The sequence below is a fragment of the Macaca fascicularis genome, chromosome 4 (genome assembly GCF_037993035.2).
Source record: "Macaca fascicularis isolate 582-1 chromosome 4, T2T-MFA8v1.1".
NCBI lineage: Eukaryota > Metazoa > Chordata > Mammalia > Primates > Cercopithecidae > Macaca > Macaca fascicularis.
In genome coordinates, this window is record NC_088378.1 from 100,458,853 (window position 1) to 100,478,893 (window position 20,041).

Consider the following 20,041-nt stretch of genomic DNA (forward strand, 5'->3'; position numbering starts at 1 on the left):
AGTTTCTGTGTTTCAGTTACATCTAATACAGCAATAATGAAGTATAAAAACCAAGAAACTAGCATTGGTACAATATATGTATATAGTTCTATGCCATTTTATTGCTTGCAGGTTTGTGTAAACACTATCACTATTAAGGTACAAAATTATTATAACAGTGACATCCCTCTCTATACTCCTATATAGTCACACCCATCCTTTCCTCCAACTATCCCTAACAATTGGTAAACAACATTTTGCTCTCTGTCTCCATAATTTTGTAATTTCAAGATTATAATCTAAATGGAATCATATGTGTCATACTATCATCACATTGTTCATATGTAATTTATCACAGTCAGTTGTTGCAACACTTTTTAAGTTGAAGTGTGGCAACCTTACCTACCTTTATACTCTTTTAACATCTCTTATTTATAATATAAATGTTTTGAATATGTTCCCTACATACATTTAGAAGATCAGATGGTGATAAAATTATTGTTTCAACTGTCAAATATAATTTAGAAAACTCAAGAATAAAAGAAATGTCTATTATATTTACCTATAGTTTTACTTTTCCTATTTTTCTTTCTTGCTTGCTGATGTTCTAAGATTCTTTCTCTTATAATTTGTTTTTTGTTTAGCAAATTTTCTTTAGCTTTTCATTACAGTAGGTCTGCTGGTGAAAAACTACAGTCGTCTTTCTTCATCTGAGAATGTCTTGCTTTCCTCTTCATTAATGAAGAATATTTCAGTGGATGTAGGATCCTAAGTTGACAGTTCTTTTCTTCCAGTACTTGAAAAGTATTGTATCACTTCCTCTTCACCTCCACAATTTTGGATGAGAAATCTGCTGTCATTCAAATTGTTTTCCCCCCATAGGTAAGATTTTTTTTCCTACTGCCTTCAAGATTTATATTTGTTTTTAGTTTTTAGAAATTTCATTATGATGTGTTTTGGCATGGATTTCTGGGGTTTACTCAACTTCTTGAATCAGGTAGATTTACATATTTTCTACCATTTCACCCATTATTTTTAAAACTACTTTTTCAGCTCCTCTGTGTTTCTCCTGTTCCTCCAGAATTCTGTTAACATGAATTTAGAGCTATTATTATAGCCTTACAGGTCCCTAAGGCTTTGTTTATTTTTTAACAGTCCACTTTCTTCTGCTGTTCAGGTTGAGTAATTTCTATTATTTTATCTTCAAATTCACCAATCCTTTCCTCCGTCTCCGCCACTCTGCAGTTAGGTTCATCTATTGAGATTTTATTTTGGTTATTATATTTTTTTATTTCTATTTAGTTATGATGATTAGTAATGTTGAACTTTTTTTCAAATGTTTGTTGACTGTTTGTATATCTTCTTTTGAGAAATGTCTGTCTTTTGCTCACTTTTTAATGAGGTTATTTTTCTTGTTGATTTGTTTGAATTGTTTATAAAATCTAAATATTAGAATCTTTATAGAATCTAAATATTAATGCTTTGTCAGAGGCATAATTTGCAAGTATTTTCTCCCATTCTGTAGGCTGGTGGTTTGCTCTGTTGATAGTTTATTTTGCTGTGTAGAAGCTCTTTAGTTCAAGTTCCATTTGTCTATTTTTTATTTTGGTGCATTTGCTTTTGGGGTCTTCATCATAAATTCTTTGCCAAGGTCAATGACTAGAAGAGTATTTCCTAGGTTTTCTTCTAGAACTTTTATAGTTTGAGGTCTTACATTTAAGTCTTTAATCCATTTTGAGTTATTTTTTCTATATGGTGAAATGTAGGGGTCCAGTTTAATTCTTCTGCATACAATTTTTCCAACACCATGATGGTTAATTTTATGTACTAACTTGTCTAGGCTATGATGCCCAGTTGTTTGATAAAACACAAGTCTAGGCTGGGTGCGGTGGCTCATGCCTGTAATCTCAGCACTTTGGGAGACTGAGGTGGGTGGATCATGAGGTCAGGAGATTGAGACCATCCTGGCTAACATGGTGAAACCCTGTTTCTACTAACAACACACACAAAAATTAGCTGGTGTGGTGGGTGCCTGTAGTCCCAGCTACTTGGGAGGCTGAGGCAGGAGAACGGCATGAACCTGGGAGGCGAGGAAGCAGTGAGCCGAGATCGTGCCACTGCACTCCAGCCTGGGCGACAGAGCGAGACTCCATCTCAAAAAACAAACAAACAAAAAAACAAACAAACAAAAAACACTAGTCTAGATATTGCTGTGAGGGTATATTGTAGATATTAATAGCTGCCATTGGTTGACTTGAAGTAAATGAGATTACTTTTGTTAATATAGGTGGGTCTCAGTAACTTGAGGGTTTTAAGAGTAAACACTAAGGTTTTCCAAAGAATAGAGAATTCCGCCTCAAGATTGTAATGTAGAAATCCTGTCTGAGTTTCTACTCTGCTGGTCTGTCCTATTGATTTCAGAGTTTTCATTCTTTGCACTCACATGAGCCAATTCCTTAATCCTTTGACGGTTTGCCCTGAGAACAGGGCACTTTTGCAGAAGTGTTTACTCTGAGATAACTTTGCCATGAAATATCTTGCTTTTATTATTATTTTTGTATTGCTCTAGTATATCAACTTTGGAAACAAAAGACATCATTCTATTTATAGCATTCTAGTTTTAGTAGTGGTATTTCCATTTACAAAATACAGTAATTCTCGACCGCTGAAAATGTCAAGTCCTAGAAAATGTGGAATTCCTACGTGTGATGTCAACATCATTCTCGAGGATTCATGTGATGAATCTCATGTTTCTGAAATAGATGATCCTGATGATTCAGATGATTCTGATGTCAGTGCTGTTTAGAAATAACTCTAAGAACTGTTTTTATTTTATTTTTACACTGAAAATCAGTCAAATTTGCTTCATCCTCAAAAAGTGTGTTTATTTATGTAGAATAGGTGCTGGCAGCAAGCTGTACTTTGTTTTTCTAAATGGGAAAATGGTTAAAATAAATCTCTCTTTTTTTCTCTTTAAGATCAATCTGTATATGTATGTATGTATGTATCATCTATCATCCATCTATCTATCTATCTATCTAGCTACCTACCTACCTACCTACCTACCTACCTACCTACCTACCTCACTTATTGGTTTTGTTTCTCTAGAGAACACTGACTGACAAGTTACAATAGATATGCTACAAAACTATAGTGATTGAATTTTTTTAAAGAACAGTGATGAAAATTTTAACAGGAAGGAAGAAAAGGAATAGAGGAGAAAAGAAAGAAAGTGAGAAAGAAAAACAGAAGAGAAAGAAGAAGGAAGAAAGGGAAGGAAGGAAGGAAGGGAGGAAGGAAGGGAGGGAGGGAGGGAAGGAAGAAAGGAGAGACAAGAAAGACAAGAAACAAAGAGCAAGAAAATAAGTCATTGTGGTAATGGTAGAGGATTATATCAATAGATCCATCGAACTGAATATGACCCAGAAATAGGTTTATGGATATATAGGAACTTTATCATACAGAGGGCACCACATATCAGCAAACTTGAAAGAGAAAAAATATAATTGAATCTCTACATTACAATATACACAAAGCTAAATACCAAATAGATTAGAGGTATGAATTAATAGTTGTGATATTATTAAAACTGAATTTTCTTACAAAAATATTAACTGCCTGCTAACAATCTGTCAGAAATCATTCACAATGTCTAAAACTGAGAGATATTTGATTTACAAGATATAAGAAATAAACATGAAAATAAATAAAACTGAGGAAACAATAGCTGGTTACCAGAATAGAGAACATAAATGTCCAAAAAAAATATGGAAAGATGCCCAATATTAGAATTCTCACAGGATGATACAGTTTTTACTAAAAATATAGGCAAAAGATGCGCTTAATACTAGTGGTATTGGCAAAGATTGAGGTAAGATAGTGCCAAATATTGGCGAGAATATGTGGGGTCAGGGATGAGAGTTGAAGTGTACCACCATAGTGGTGTGTATGAATATATCCTTCCCTACCAGCATTCTGAATGTAATGAGTCAAATTTTGTTATATATTATCTTATGACCCAGTGAAACAAGTCTTCAGAAGAGAAACTTTCTCACAAGCCAATCAAGGAATTTGATGGCGTTCAACATTACCCTGAGTATGGCAACTGGGACATGGAAATAATTCAGGTGTCCATTTCAAGGAAATGAACAAGGCAACGTGTTGAGTGTATACTATATAAAAACTATGCCCTCAAAAGAACTGAATGTACATAGCAATGTGAATAAATATTAATAATGTAGTGCTGATAAAAAATTAAAGCCATAAAGTGATCTGTGGTATTTTCAAATACCATTTTTTGAAAATTAAAAACACAGGTACAGTCAAAACAACCTATAGATTTTCAAAGTTGCACAGATATCTAAGAACATGCATGAAACATATTAAGATCGATGTGCATGTTAGAGAAAGGGAGGGAAGAATGGAAACTGGAAAAAAGGGAAAAAACAAAATAATCAGAACAGTCCTGTAAAAGGTGGACCATGACCTAGACCAGTATAATGATGGCAATCTTGAGCACTCAAGATACTAAAAATAAATAAATAAATATTGTAAAAAAGGAAATTCTTGGACAGACACCCACAGAAGCAGAAGATCTGCATATGCTGCATAAAGTGTGCATTTTTAACAAGCTCCCAAGGCCATTCTTACATATGTGGAAGTTCCAAGTTCAGAGTTTGGAATTGGGACTGAAGGCATTAGATTTACATCTAGTTCTATCAGTAATATGCTCACAATTTCCTAATTCTCTACGTCTCCATTTCCTTATTCTTCGTTTATTACATAGAATTTATCTTATCTGACTCTTCAGTGAGGAAATTTTTTTTTTTTAATGCAAGTGTTTTGGAAACATGTCAGTAAAATGATTATTAGATTTAATTAAATTTTTTGTACAGACTAAGGAGTTCAGGACTCAGATTTTGTACAGCCTGTAGAAGGAAACAAAATACAGACAAATCCTGCAGAATTTGGATGATGGGTATATTTAATTAGGAAAATTGCCATATCAGTTCTAAAATAGAAGTCAAATATAAAACCTTCAAGAAGGCAGTGTAGGGCTCTTCCAACAGAGGTGGGAATTTATACGTTGTAGGAGGAAACCACATGGAGAGCCCATGGAAACCACATCGGAGAGCCCAAAACACTAGGATTTTGGCATCTAGAGATTTGTTTTTACTTTACAGCCTGAAAATATGCAGCTTACAAGAATAAATAACATTTCTTGAAACAATTTTTCTGGAAGACAAATATTGCTTTCCATTTTGCCCAATCTGGGCAGAAAATGTCATTACTATTCCCTTTATTTCCCTGCCCAATTATGTATTTACATTTTGGAAAAAGAAAATATAATACAAATGTGTAATACTATCCTGAAATCAGACACTATATACAGAGGTTCTTCATTGAAGGAGATTTTGTCCCTCCCTGCCTCACAGCTAGTTGGCAATGTCTGGAATCATTTCTGGTTTTCAGAGCTGGAGCGAGTAGGATTGCTATTGGCATCTACTGGGAAGTGGCCAGAGATGCTGCTGTATATCCTATAATTCATAGGATAGCACACACAATGAAGAATTATCCCACCCAAATTGTTCACATTGCCACTGATGAGAAACCCTGTTGTGTAGTATTACTTAATCATTCTATTTACGTCATGCTTAATTCTAATGAGCTCTATAGGAAAAATCCAGTTAATCCTCTTGCATTTGTTTTACAGACAATCTTATAGTATGGAATATATGCTTATGACTGCCCACCATCGATTTAACCATTTATCTGATCTTCACTCACTTAACTCTAGTGTACATTGGCTGTCTACTATGTGCCAATAATCATGCAAAACACTCCAAAGCTAAGGAAGAGTAAGACCCAGTCATTGCATTGTAGATAATCTCGGTTCATGTAAAGAAGTGTTATAATATAATCTAATATGGTACAAAATCATCATGGTAAAACAAGCTAACATAGAGGAGAGAATAATTATATATTATGCTGTATAAATTAATAAAATGTAATAAAATAATCACAGCATTTTAATATGCTAAATACAGTAACATACATATACATATATATACACACACACATATATATGAAGGTCTAAATACCCAACAAATGTAATTATTTTAATTAATTTTGCATTTTCTTTTTTTTTATTATTATACTTTAAGTTCTAGGGTACATGTGCATAACGTGCAGGTTTGTTACATATGTATACTTGTGCCATGTTGCTGTGCTGCACCCATCAACTCGTCAGCACCCAACTACTCGTCATTTACATCAGGTATAACTCCCAATGCAATCCCTCCCCTCTTCCCCCTCCCCATAATAGGCCCAGGTGTGTGATGTCCCCCTTCCCGAGTCCAAGTGATCTCATTGTTCAGTTCCCACCTATGAGTGAGAACATGTGGTGTTTGGTTTTCTGTTCTTGTGATAGTTTGCTAAGAATGATGGTTTCCAGCTGCATCCATGTCCCTACAAAGGACACAAACTCATCCTTTTTTATGGCTGCATAGTAATCCATGGTGTATATGTGCCACATTTTCTTAATCCAGTCTGTCACTGATGGACATTTGGGTTGATTCCAAGTCTTTGCTATTGTGAATAGTGCCGCAATGAACATACGTGTGCATGTGTCTTTATAGCAGCATGATTTATAATCCTTTGGGTATATCCCCAGTAATGGGATGGCTGGGTCATATGGTACATCTAGTTCTAGATCCTTGAGGAATCGCCATACTGTCTTCCATAATGGTTGAACTAGTTTACAATCCCACCAACAGTGTAAAAGTGTTCCTATTTCTCCACATCCTCTCCAGCACCTGTTGTTTCCTGACTTTTTAATGATCGCCATTCTAACTGGTGTGAGATGGTATCTCATTGTGGTTTTGATTTGCATTTCTCTGATGGCCAGTGATGATGAGCATTTTTTCATGTGTCTGTTGGCTGTATGAATGTCTTCTTTTGAGAAATGTCTGTTCATATCCTTTGCCCACTTTTGGATGGGGTTGTTTGTTTTTTTCTTGTAAATTTGTTTGAGTTCTTTGTAGGTTCTGGATATTAGCCCTTTGTCAGATGAGTAGATTGCAAAAATTTTCTCCCATTCTGTAGGTTGCCTGTTCATTCTGATGGTAGTTTCTTTTGCTGTGCAGAAGCTTTTTAGTTTAATGAGATCCCATTTGTCAATTTTGGCTTTTGCTGCCATTGCTTTTGGTGTTTTAGACATGAAGTCTTTGCCCATGCCTATGTCCTGAATGGTACTACCTAGGTTTTCCTCTAGGGTTTTTATGGTATTAGGTCTAACATTTAAGTCTCTAATCCATCTTGAATTAATTTTCGTATAAGGAGTAAGGAAAGGATCCAGATTCAGCTTTCTACCTATGGCTAGCCAATTTTCCCAGCACCATTTATTAAATAGGGAATCCTTTCCCCATTTCTTGTTTCTCTCAGGTTTGTCAAAGATCAGATGGCTGTAGATGTGTGATATTATTTCTGAGGACTCTGTTCTGTTGCATTGGTCTATATCTCTGTTTTGGTACCAGTACCATGCTGTTTTGGTGACTGTAGCCTTGTAGTATAGTTTGAAGTCAGGTAGCGTGATGCCTCCAGCTTTGTTCTTTTGACTTAGGATTGTCTTGGCAATGCGGGGTCTTTTTTGGTTCCATATGAACTTTAAAGCAGTTCTTTCCAATTCTGTGAAGAAACTCATTGGTAGCTTGATGGGGATGGCATTGAATCTATAAATAACCTTGGGCAGTATGGCCATTTTCACAATATTCAGTCTTCATATCCATGAGCATGGTATGTTCTTCCACTTGTTTGTGTCCTCTTTAATTTCACTGAGCAGTGGTTTGTAGTTCTCCTTGAAGAGGTCCTTTACATCCCTTGTAAGTTGGATTCCTAGGTACTTTATTCTCTTTGAAGCAATTGTGAATGGAAGTTCATTCCTGATTTGGCTCTCTGTTTGTCTGTTACTGGTGTATAAGAATGCTTGTGATTTTTGCACATTAATTTTGTATCCTGAGACTTTGCTGAAGTTGCTTATCAGCTTAAGGAGATTTTGGGCTGAGACAATGGGGTTTTCTAAATATACAATCATGTCATCTGCAAACAGGGAAAATTTGACTTCTTCTTTTCCTAACTGAATACCCTTGATTTCTTTCTCTTGCCTAATTGCCCTAGCCAGAACTTCCAACACTATGTTGAATAGGAGTGGTGAGAGAGGGCTTCCCTGTCTTGTGCCAGTTTTCAAAGGGAATTTTTCCAGATTTTGCCCATTCAGTATGATATTGGCTGTGGGTTTGTCATAAATAGCTCTTATTATTTTGAGGTACGTTCCATCAATACCGAATTTATTGAGCGTTTTTAGCATGAAGGGCTGTTGAATTTTGTCAAAAGCCTTTTCTGCATCAATTGAGATAATCATGTGGTTCTTGTCTTTGGTTCTGTTTATATGCTGGATTATGTTTATTGATTTGCGAATGTTGAACCAGCCTTGCATCCCAGGGATGAAGCCCACTTGATCATGGTGGATAAGCTTTTTGATATGCTGCTGAATCCGGTTTGCCAGTATTTTATTGAAGATTTTTGCATCGATGTTCATCAGGGATATTGGTCCAAAATTCTCTTTTTTTGTTGTGTCTCTGCCAGGCTTTGGTATCAGGATGATGTTGGCCTCATAAAATGAGTTAGGGAGGATTCCCTCTTTTTCTATTGATTGGAATAGTTTCAGAAGGAATGGTACCAGCTCCTCCTATACCTCTGGTAGAATTCAGCTGTGAATCCATCTGGTCCTGGACTTTTTTTGGTTGGTAGGCTATTAATTATTGCCTCTATTTCAGAGCCTGCTATTGGTCTATTCAGGGATTCAACTTCTTCCTGGTTTAGTCTTGGAGGAGTGTAAGTGTCCAGGAAATTATCCATTTCTTCTAGATTTTCTAGTTTATTTGCGTAGATGTGTTTATAGTATTCTCTGATGATAGTTTGTATTTCTGTGGGGTCGGTGGGATATCCCCTTTATCATTTTTTATTGCATCTATTTGATTCTTCTCTCTTTTCTTCTTTATTAGTTTTGCTAGCGGTCTGTCAATTTTGTTGATCTTTTCAAAAAACCAACTCCTGGATTCATTGATTTTTTGGAGAGTTTTTTGTGTCTCTATCTCCTTCAGTTCTGCTCTGATCTTAGTTATTTCTTGCCTTCTGCTAGCTTTCGAATGTGTTTGCTCTTGCTTCTCTAGTTCTTTTAATTGTGATGTTAGAGTGTCAATTTTAGATCTTTCCTGCTTTCTCTTGTGGGCATTTAGTGCTATAAATTTCCCCCTACACACTGCTTTAAATGTGTCCCAGAGATTCTGGTATGTTGTATCTTTGTTCTCATTGGTTTCAAAGAACATCTTTATTTCTGCCTTCATTTCGTGATGTACCCAGTAGTCATTCAGGAGCAGGTTGTTCAGTTTCCATGTAGTTGAGCGGTTTTGATTGAGTTTCTTAGTCCTGAGTTCTAGTTTGATTGCACTGTGGTCTGAGAGACAGTTTGTTATAATTTCTGTTCTTGTACATTTGCTGAGGAGTGCTTTACTTCCAATTATGTGGTCAATTTTGGAATAAGTGCGATGTGGTGCTGAGAAGAATGTATATTCTGTTGATTTGGGGTGGAGAGTTCTATAGATGTCTATTAGGTCTGCTTGCTGCAGAGATGAGTTCAATTCCTGGATATCCTTGTTAACTTTCTGTCTCGTTGATCTGTCTAATGTTGACAGTGGAGTGTTGAAGTCTCCCATTATTATTGTATGGGAGTCTAAGTCTCTTTGTAAGTCTCTAAGGACTTGCTTGATGAATCTGGGTGCTCCTGTATTGGGTGCATATATATTTAGGATAGTTAGTTCTTCCTGTTCAATTGATCCCTTTACCATTATGTAATGGCCTTCTTTGTCTCTTTCGATCTTTGATGGTTTAAAGTCTGTTTTATCAGAGACTAGTATTGCAACCCCTGCTTTCTTTTGTTCTCCATTTGCTTGGTAGATCTTCCTCCATCCCTTTATTTTGAGCCTATGTATGTCTCTGCATGTGAGATGGGTCTCCTGAATACAGCAGACTGATGGGTCTTGACTCTTTATCCAGTTTGCCAGTCTGTGTCTTTTAATTGGAGCATTTAGTCCATTTACATTTAAGGTTAATATTGTTATGTGTGAACTTGATCCTGCCATTATGATATTAACTGGTTATTTTGCTCGTTAGTTGATGCAGTTTCTTCCTAGCCTAAATGGTCTTTACATTCTGGCATGGTTTTGCAATGGCTGGTACCGGTTGTTCCTTTCCATGTTGAGTGCTTCCTTCAGGGTCTCTTGTAAGGCATGCCTGTTGGTGACAAAATCTCTAAGCATTTGCTTATCTGTAAAGGATTTTATTTCTCCTTCACTTATGAAACTTAGTTTGGCTGGATATGAAATTCTGGGTTTAAAATTCTTTTCTTTAAGAATGTTGAATATTGGCCCCCACTCTCTTCTGGCTTGTAGAGTTTCTGCCGAGAGATCTGCTGTTAGTCTGATGGGCTTCCCTTTGTGGGTAACCCGACCTTTCTCTCTGGCTGCCCTTAAGATTTTTTCCTTCATTTCAACTTTGGTGAATCTGGCAATTATGTGTCTTGGAGTTGCTCTTCTCGAGGAGTATCTTTGTGGCGTTCTCTGTATTTCCTGGATTTGAATGTTGGCCTGCCCTACTAGGTTGGGGAAGTTCTCCTGGATGATATCCTGAAGAGTGTTTTCCAACTTGGTTCCATTTTCTCCCTTACTTTCAGACACCCCAATCAGACGTAGATTTGGTCTTTTCACATAATCCCATACTTCTTGCAGGCTTTGTTCATTTCTTTTTCTTCTTTTTTCTTTTGGTTTCTCTTCTCACTTCATTTCATTCATTTGATCCTCAATCGCTGATACTCTTTCTTCCAGTTGATCGAGTTGGTTACTGAAGCTTGTGCATTTGTCACGTATTTCTCGTGTCATGGTTTTCATCTCTTTCATTTCATTTATGACCTTCTCTGCAGTAATTACTCTAGCCATCAATTCTTCCACTTGTTTTTCAAGATTTTTAGTTTCTTTGCGCTGGGTACGTAATTCCTCCTTTAGCTCTGAGAAGTTTGATGGACTGAAGCCTTCTTCTCTCATCTCGTCGAAGTCATTCTCCGTCCAGCTTTGATCCGTTGCTGGCGATGAGCTGCGCTCCTTTGCCGGGGGAGATGCGCTCTTATTTTTTGAATTTCCAGCTTTTCTGCCCTGCTCTTTCTCCATCTTTGTGGTTTTATCTGCCTCTGGTCTTCGATGATGGTGACGTACTGATGGGGTTTTGGTGTAGGTGTCCTTCCTGTTTGATAGTTTTCCTTCTAACAGTCAGTACCCTCAGCTGTAGGTCTGTTGTAGATTGCTTGAGGTCCACTCCAGACCCTGTTTGCCTGGGTGTCAGCAGCAGAGGCTGCAGATGATAGAATATTGCTGAACAGTGAGTGTACCTGTCTGATTATTGCTTTGGAGGCTTCCTATCAGGGGTGTACTCCACCCTGTGAGGTGTGGGGTGTCAGACTGCCCCTAGTGGGGGATGTTTCCCAGTTAGGCTACTCAGGGGTCAGGGACCCACTTGAGCAGGCAGTCTGTCCCTTCTCAGATCTCAACCTCCGTGTTGGGAGATCCACTGCTCTCTTCAAAGCTGTCAGACAGAGTCGTTTGCATCTGCAGAGGTTTCTGCTGCTTTTGTTGTTATCTGTGCCCTGTCCCCAGAGGTGGAGTCTACAGAGACAGGCAGGTTTCCTTGAGCTGCTGTGAGCTCCACCCAGTTCGAGCTTCCCAGCGGCTTTATTTTCCTACTTAAGCTTCAGCAATGGCGGGCGCCCCTCCCCCAGCCTGGCTGCTGCCTTGCCGCGAGATCGCAGACTGCTGTGCTAGCAATGAGGGAGGTTCCTGGGCGTGGGACCCTCCCGGCCAGGTGTGGGATATTATCTCCAGGTGTGCCTGTTTGCTTAAAGTGCAGTATTGGGGTGGGAGTTACCCGATTTTCCAGGTGTTGTGTGTCTCAGTTCCCCTGGCTAGGAAAAGGGATTCCCTTTCCCCTTGCGCTTCCCAGGTGAGGCAATGCCTCACCCTGCTTCAGCTCTTGCTGGTGGGGCTGCAGCAGCTGACCAGCACCGATTGTCCGGCACACCCTAGTGAGATGAACCCAGTACCTCAGTTGAAAATGCAGAGATCACCGGTCTTCTGTGTGGCTCGCACTGGGAGTTAGAGACTGGAGCTGTTCCTATTCGGCCATCTTGCTCCGCCCCCCTAATTTTGCATTTTCATAAGAACTCATCACTCACTTCTGGAGATTCACCAAATAGAGTTTGAAAGTGTGTGGTGTCCTGTCTTTTCACATCAGAAATGATCAATACAATGACACATGCCATATGCAGGTAAGATTACAGAGACCTTCTCTGAAAAATCATGATGAGGCTTATTTTTTATGCACGAGGCAGCCAAAGTATGAACAATCAGTACATTAACAATTCAGAGAATCTGAGAAAAAAAAGTAGCATCTTATGTATTAAAGGAGGAGAAAATGGCCCATAATATATTCAATATGTGCCTCTGTGGACTTGGAAAGTCTCTGTAAATAGAGCAGACTCTTTCCTACTTATTTCAAGAGCTACTCATCAAAGTTTTCCTACTGCAAATCTCCTCCATTCTGTTTAATTTATTTTCAAAATTTTTAGAAATTGAGTATGACAGTTGTTACTCATATTTATGAGTCAGGCTATTCATTTTTTTACAAAAAAATGATTTTGAGATAAAATTGCCTCATGAGAAGAGGGACTCCACCAAGTTTTGTGGGTAATAACTTTGCCTTGGTCTGGCAGAGCAGGTTTCATGTAAGGAATTTTGGGGAAGAAGTCGTCCAGGAAGCTGAAGTTCCTGGCCCATAATGTATTATGCTACTTTCTATAAGTCTATGTGATTAGGTGGTCCACATGCTTCCTGATACACTAGGCTTATTGAAACTGATGTCCTTGACTCGCAAAGGGGAAAAAAAAAACAAACAATTAAAAGCAGTACAAGAAAATAGACTCAAGGATTGTTCCTGTGTCATGAACTGATGTGTTTCCTGACATAGCCGACTGGACCAAAAAAACAAAATGTTAGAGATTTTCACATAACAGAGGCATATGGAATAAGTGGTATATGAAATTACCTTTTTTCTCACTAAGGAAGTTGTAAATGTTCTAATTTCTTAAAATAGATATACAGAAATTTAGAAAAATTCCACGCCAGAAAAATATGTCCATGTACCAGAGATATTGCTCTTCTAAGTAAATTTTAAAATATATTATCAATTTCATTTTCAACATGTTGTTTTCAGAAAATGCTTTGAGTGCCACTATGTTTACTCTTTTTAACTGTATACATCAATGGGTCATGCCACTGAAATATACTCCATGTGAGCAAGAGAAATTTATCTGACATACCAAAGGCTTCTGTAGAAGATAAGATACAAGCCTAAGCATGTAACATTCTCAAACGTCATATGAATAGAAGGAAAAAGTAAATATGTGAGAAAACCTCTCAGGCCAAAAAGCAGACAAATAAAGGAAATAATTTGTACATTTTCAATTTAATTTACAAGTTGTAGAAACTCCAGGGAGGAAATATAAATAAATAAATAAATATATATATATTTGAATAATCATATACGTGTGTGTGTGTGTGTGTGTGTGTGTGTGTGTGTGTATGTCATTTGTCAGTGTACTTCATAGAATTTTTTATGCCCAAGGGAAGTTGTCAGAAATGTCACGAGGAATGACAAGAACAATAAAATGCGTAACCCAGATGTCCAAGTCATCTACATCTCCATGTAGTCAAGATTCTTAAAAATTGTAGAAACAGCAGAAAGGGAACAAATGATTCCTTCCCTGGATAAGCACTCTCTTAATCATGCTATCGATTTATTTGTTTCTTTTCTTTAAATGTTTATTATTTCTGGTTATAGAAGTGACATATTTGTTGCCAAAATATTAAAAATACACAAATCATCTTTTTAAAAGATGTTGTTACCACCCAGAATTTAAAGTATATTCCTCCAAAAACATGTTCATCTTAACATTAAGATGAAGAATGATTGGCAGCTGTTAGCACTGATTTTGCAGTCCTACTCAGTGTACCCGTACTATGGGCAACTCATGTCAGCCTTCTGCCATCGATAGGGATCTTGAGAAGCCCGCCAACACATCTCAGTCTTCTTTCTAGACAGGAGAAGAGAGAAGAAGGGAATAGAAGGGAAATAATTAATAAAATAGAGTAAGAGGAAGCTGATACTATTTGTATTTAAAATGTTAGCCCTCAGCAGTGAGGAGAATGGGGTCTTCTGGGAAGTAGGAAACTAGGAACCATAAGTGGTTCCACATTTTACTTGCCAAGTATTTTCTAGACTGTGTGTAAGAGCAAAGATACTGGAGGTCTTTGCATCATAATTTAAAGAAATACTTCAATCTCGGACATTGGTAAATGGAATAAAGGACACTGTATATATGTATGTACCCCTTTTTCTTATTTTTAGGACAGTAGTAATAATCAGTGACTTCTATTAACTGTTTCCTACGTGTCATGCACTATGCTGAACTTTACATGCATTATTTCTTTTTTTTTTTTTTTTATAGATAAAGTGAGTAGAAAAGGAAAGATATAACCAACAGTTACAAAGTGGCAGAGCCTGGGCCCAAATCTATTTAGATCCTATGCCAGAGCCACTATCCTCCACCACACTTCCCTATCCTTACCAGCCCCAACAACTATGTGAACCATTTTTTAAAAGAGTATCTTTCAAGGTAAAAGATTTCCAAAAGAAAATTTCTTAACGTATTAGTTATTAGAAAATTATGAGATACTATTTTAAAAATGTACTATGTGGAAAACAAGTGAAGACTTTGAAAGAGCCAGACACTGTTGATTAACATTATGTTTATAAAATAGACTGTCTTTTAATCCCTTAATGGTGATGTATAATGCCATAATCAGTTAAAGAGTTTATCTCATGTCATTACATCGTCTTTATATTGTATTTTTTTTAAAAAAAAAAACATACTGTCATGGGACTGAAATAATAATTCCTGATCCATTGATCTTTCAAACATAGCCATATCATCCTAAATACACCGATAAAATAGAAACAAAAAACGAACTAGTTGGACTTACAACTCCCTCAAATACATTGAGCAGGTAGTAAGCAAAAAGCCTTCCACAGTACCTGTTGGTATCTTAGTGGGTTAAAAAATAGAAATTATTTGTTCTGTACTCATAAGCATAATGATTTCTAAAATATTTGAAAACAAAACAGCAGGGAGTTGTTGTTTAATGGATAAAAAGTTTAGTTTTCCAAAATAAAGAGTTCTGGAGTGTGCTTGCATAACAGTGTGAATGTACTTAACACTACTCAACTGCACACGTTAAAAAAGGTTAAGATGATAAATTTTATGTTATTTGTATTTTGCCAAACAAAATACATGTAAAAATGAAAACAAAATAGCTTTGGTCTCAGGTCAGAGTTTTCTCTCCCGGCCTTCTCTTCTGCCCCACTCTGAGTCTTCCTTTAACTGAATAAATTCAGCTTGTGAGCAAAAGAAGAACAATTTTCTATCATAATCATTACAACTTTTAAGATATGTCAGTGGTTTACTGCTGACATATTAATTATGTCAGCAGTAAATTAATTTATTAATTTATATGGTTAATTAATTTATATGGTTTCTATTAATTTATATAGTTTCTCATAGTTACTATAAATATTGAAGAATTACTTGCTTTCAGAGTTGATAGATTAAAAAAATAGATCTCTCACTATGGCTTTCCTTTTCTTACTAGAATTTTTCTTAATTTCCCTAGGACTTATCATAGTGAATGGCAGCCTTGATCACCACCCCTACTGATTATCTTTTACATAGTTTCCAAAGAAGGGATGACAAAATCTAACGCCTACTGCTTGGCAAATCCCAAAGAGATTTGTACAGATTCCTTTAGCTCATTAGAAACAGAGTTGGAAGAGTTGTTTCTCATAGACACTTGGGCTGTTTCTTGACACATGTCGGCTCTGTGATGAGGCATACCCCAACCTTCTTGTCAGAAGCCAGTTTTGGCATGTCAAAGATGGAGTCACTTGGCAAACTAATCTTCAGGCAGTTAACCATAGAAGACATGAGATAGTGTAGTCCCAAGAGTCCAGTCCCAAGAGTCCAAGCTACTCCTCTGCACCAGAGATTAAGACCACAGTGGAATTCTAGCATATCAATGCTGCTTGGAAAATGTACACTCTCCATCTTAATCAAAACCCAGTTTCATTATGGTTCCTCCTACTGGGTACTATTTCTTTTGGCTTTAATCTAAGTAGCAGTTGCCCAAAATAGAATCCCCATTCAGCTATGAGTCAAACTCAATTGCACGGTTTATCCTAGAGTTTGACCAGCTTCGGAGATCCAGAGTTGGAAATAAAGGATCAAGGAAAACCAACAATTTTCTCAAAATACAGACTGGAACACACGTGCTTCAGCAACAGCTTTGTTGACCCAGCTTCTCCTTCGAGAATTTGGCTTGAATTTGAGGCATTCGTTTTCAGTGAGGTGAATGAAGAGTTGGCAGTCTGGCTCTTACTTACTGTAATTGAGTCAGACAATTAAATTGCTTCCCAGTTACTGAAAATGTAAACCACATACACGTTATGTAGGCCACAGCATTCCAGTGGTGCATGTCCAGTATAGTGACTTAATGCCTGGATATGGAGGACATTTGAGTCAAAGCAGTACAGCACCCTGGCACAGCAGATGCACATGCGTGCACCAAGGGAAATACCAAAGATCTGTAGCTTTGGAAGATATCCTAGAATCAGTGCTGCGGCGAATGGATTTATTTAGACAAAACAATGTATCAGCTTATCATTGTGCTATAATTTTTGGATAGCTTTCCTTAAAAATCTTAAAATGAAGTATGTTTTAAAAATATTTTTATTTACACAGAACCCTCCCCCAAATTCTCCATTTGTCTTCCCAAAATCAAAGTTGTACTTAAAGATGTAAAATAAACATTTTTGCACTGAGAACTTGAAGAAAGGCTGACCAATGTCTCATCTTAGTTTGTGACGTTATGTAGACTTTGGAAAAGCCAACTTAGTGACACTGGCAGAACTGAGGAAAGGAGGTAGACTGTGCATATGTTTAACTTGATTTAATATGAATGCCAGTGCTGTCCATTGATTATTTTAATATCAGTGGTGATGAGGAAGCAATGTGTTTTAAAATCAACCTTACTTTCAGGTTAATAGCTATTTTTTAACATCTTAAAATTTTATAATACAAAAAATAATATTGTAATCCTATAATACAAAAAGTGTTATAATACAAAACATAGACTATTAAAATTGTTACTTAAGAAAAAAGATCTGTATTTGGATTTTCCTTAGCAAATCTTACATCTCAGGGCTGTGTAACCTCTCACTCTGTAAGTTTTTTGGTATCTGGCTCCATAAGCCCATGTTGAATGTTAAAGAAATGCTTTTCTAGCCTAGCACAAGCAGAATTACCAAGATACATTTGTATGCATCAATGTGTCTGTGTGTGTTTCCCAACCAGGGATATTTCCTGTGCAAGCATCTTTACTGATTCTTATTTCAATCCATTCCTATACTTAGCATACTATGTTCATAGAATTACATTAAGACTTCAATGAGGAAATCCAGTGTTTTCATTGGGCTTGCTCTCTAATTTTCCCCATTTCTATTCTGAGTGTTCTGCTTATGAGATTATCTTCATTAGCATTAACCTTTCTCCAGTAGCCTTGGGTTAAAAGATAAAGTCTAAACTTGTGAATCTGGCTATTATTTTGCTACTAAGTTTTATTGCTTTCATTCTGAGTGCAATAAGGTTAAAAATTTCTCAGTTTCAGAGAAACATATTCATGCTAGTTCCACCTCTTTCAGGTTTTCTGAAACCAACCTTCTTCTGGAAGCTACTTTCATTCTAAGGACAGAGCCAAGTGCTCCATAATAACGGTTATACTTGTTCAATTTCCAAGTGTATGTCTTGACACTGTGATAGAAAAAAATACAACACTAATGGTGAAAAATAGTCATTATACCAAGTCCTGTTCCCATTAATTACTTTTTAAATTTTCTAATTCAAGGAATGCATTAATTTGTATTTCAAGGAATACATTATAATTCAAGGAATGCATTGTGATGTTTAGGGGAGGTGAGGAAATAACATGGTTAGTGTATGTATGTCCTATACTTTAGATAATCTGAAAAATTGTATTAGTCTATTCTCATGCTGCTATGAAGAAATACCCAAGATTGGGTAATTTATAAAGAAAAGAGGTTTAATTGACTCACGGTTCTGCAGGGCTCAGGAAGCCTCAGGAAACTTACAGTCATGGCAGAAGGGGAAGCAAACATGTGCTTCTTCACATCATGGCAGGAAGGAGAAGTGCAGAGCAAAAGGGAGAAAAGCCCCTTACAAAACCATCAGATCTTGTGAGAACTCACTCACTATCACAAGAACAGCATGAAGGTAACAACTCCCATGATTCAATTACTTCCCATCAGGTCCTTCCCACGACATGTGGGGATTATGGGAATGACAATTCAATATATTTGGGTGGGGATACAACCAAACCATATTGTAAACATACACACACAACATATACAATTTTAGAACGTAATATTAAAAATAAATTTTAAATCTTAATAAGCATTTATATCATTTTTTATAAAATTCTTTTTTCTACAAGTCTTTGTTATGCAAAAGTTCTTAAATAGCCAAAATAAAGCATATAAATACAGCAAAAGACAAAATTATGACATATATTACATTATGAAAACTAGTTTAAAAATTCTTTCATAATGAAGAATTATAAAAGATGCCAAAATACCAAATAAATTTTCCCAGAAAAGTTTCCAAGGCACAAAGCCTATCATCCCAAATATCACCTATAAATGCAATGCAAAAGAACTCTAATTCACAATAGCAATTAATTTACAAACATCCACGTTTGCCTCTAATAAGAAACATGTTACCAATTTAGAGAAAATAACAACAGAGTATAAGAAAATTTGAATGACAAGAAATAAAATGTTCTTATTTTAAAAGATGTCAATAATTTTACCCAAATTATAAGAGAACACTGACAAACTTGCAATGAAACATTTTAAGCAAAAAATGAAGGAAAAACTATAAAATTAATTTCAAAAGTCCAAATTTACTCCCATTAAAAAAATATATGTTCAGAGGCTCGTATCATTGTTCAGTTGTGGAGTATGGAGTAGGGAGTGTGCAGATGTCGCTAAAATAGGGGGAAGCCTCACCTCAGGAGTGACAGGCGCCAACAGCAGACAATCAAATAGAATTAGAAAGTGTGATAAAACAAGGTTCAACACAAGGACAGCAGACAGAATTGGTGGCCAATTAGAGGGAAGGAGATACAGATTGAAGCTACAAAATCTGAAATGCTCCAAAATCCTAAAATTTTTATCACCAGCATAGTACTCAAAATGAATACTCTTCTGAGGATTTTGGATTCTGGATTTTTAGGTTTGGGATGCTCAAACCTAATACAGATATTCAAAACTCTGAAAAAAACTAAAAAAAAAAAAATCTGACACTTCAGTCCTAAGCATTAAAGAAAGGAATATTTTACCTTATATATGTCATGTCTCAAGCATCATGTCAGAAATCCCAAAATTCTAGTAGCAAATCTAAGTAGAAATAGTACATAGAAAAGAGTCTAGACATAAAAGTATGAAAGAGACGCTACTTCTTATCATTCATCTGACCAGGATGTAGTACGTGAGTGAGTTGGCATGCATATACAGAAATAAACTGGGAAGAACGAGAAAGTTGTGAATAAAAAGAAAATGGGATGACTAGCTCTATCCTTTGTTAAAGCATAAATATAATGATTTTCTTTTTAAAAAATAAATTTAAAAGCATGATGCAGTAAGAGGGAAATACAGAATCTAATACTAAGTGGTATTATGACAGAACAAAAGAAACATCACAATTTAGCTTCAC

General features: G+C 36.4%; 1 long non-coding RNA gene across 1 annotated transcript in view; it reads right to left on the reverse strand.

The window, feature by feature from the left end:
- The window catches only part of LOC102128930 (uncharacterized), a 567,074-nt gene that overhangs the window by 3,326 nt on the left and 543,707 nt on the right, over positions 1 to 20,041 (reverse strand). Inside the window, exon 3 of the long non-coding RNA XR_006697640.2 lies at positions 14,153 to 14,233. This is a non-coding gene — a long non-coding RNA (uncharacterized lncRNA). The remainder of the gene's footprint in view (positions 1 to 14,152; positions 14,234 to 20,041) is intronic.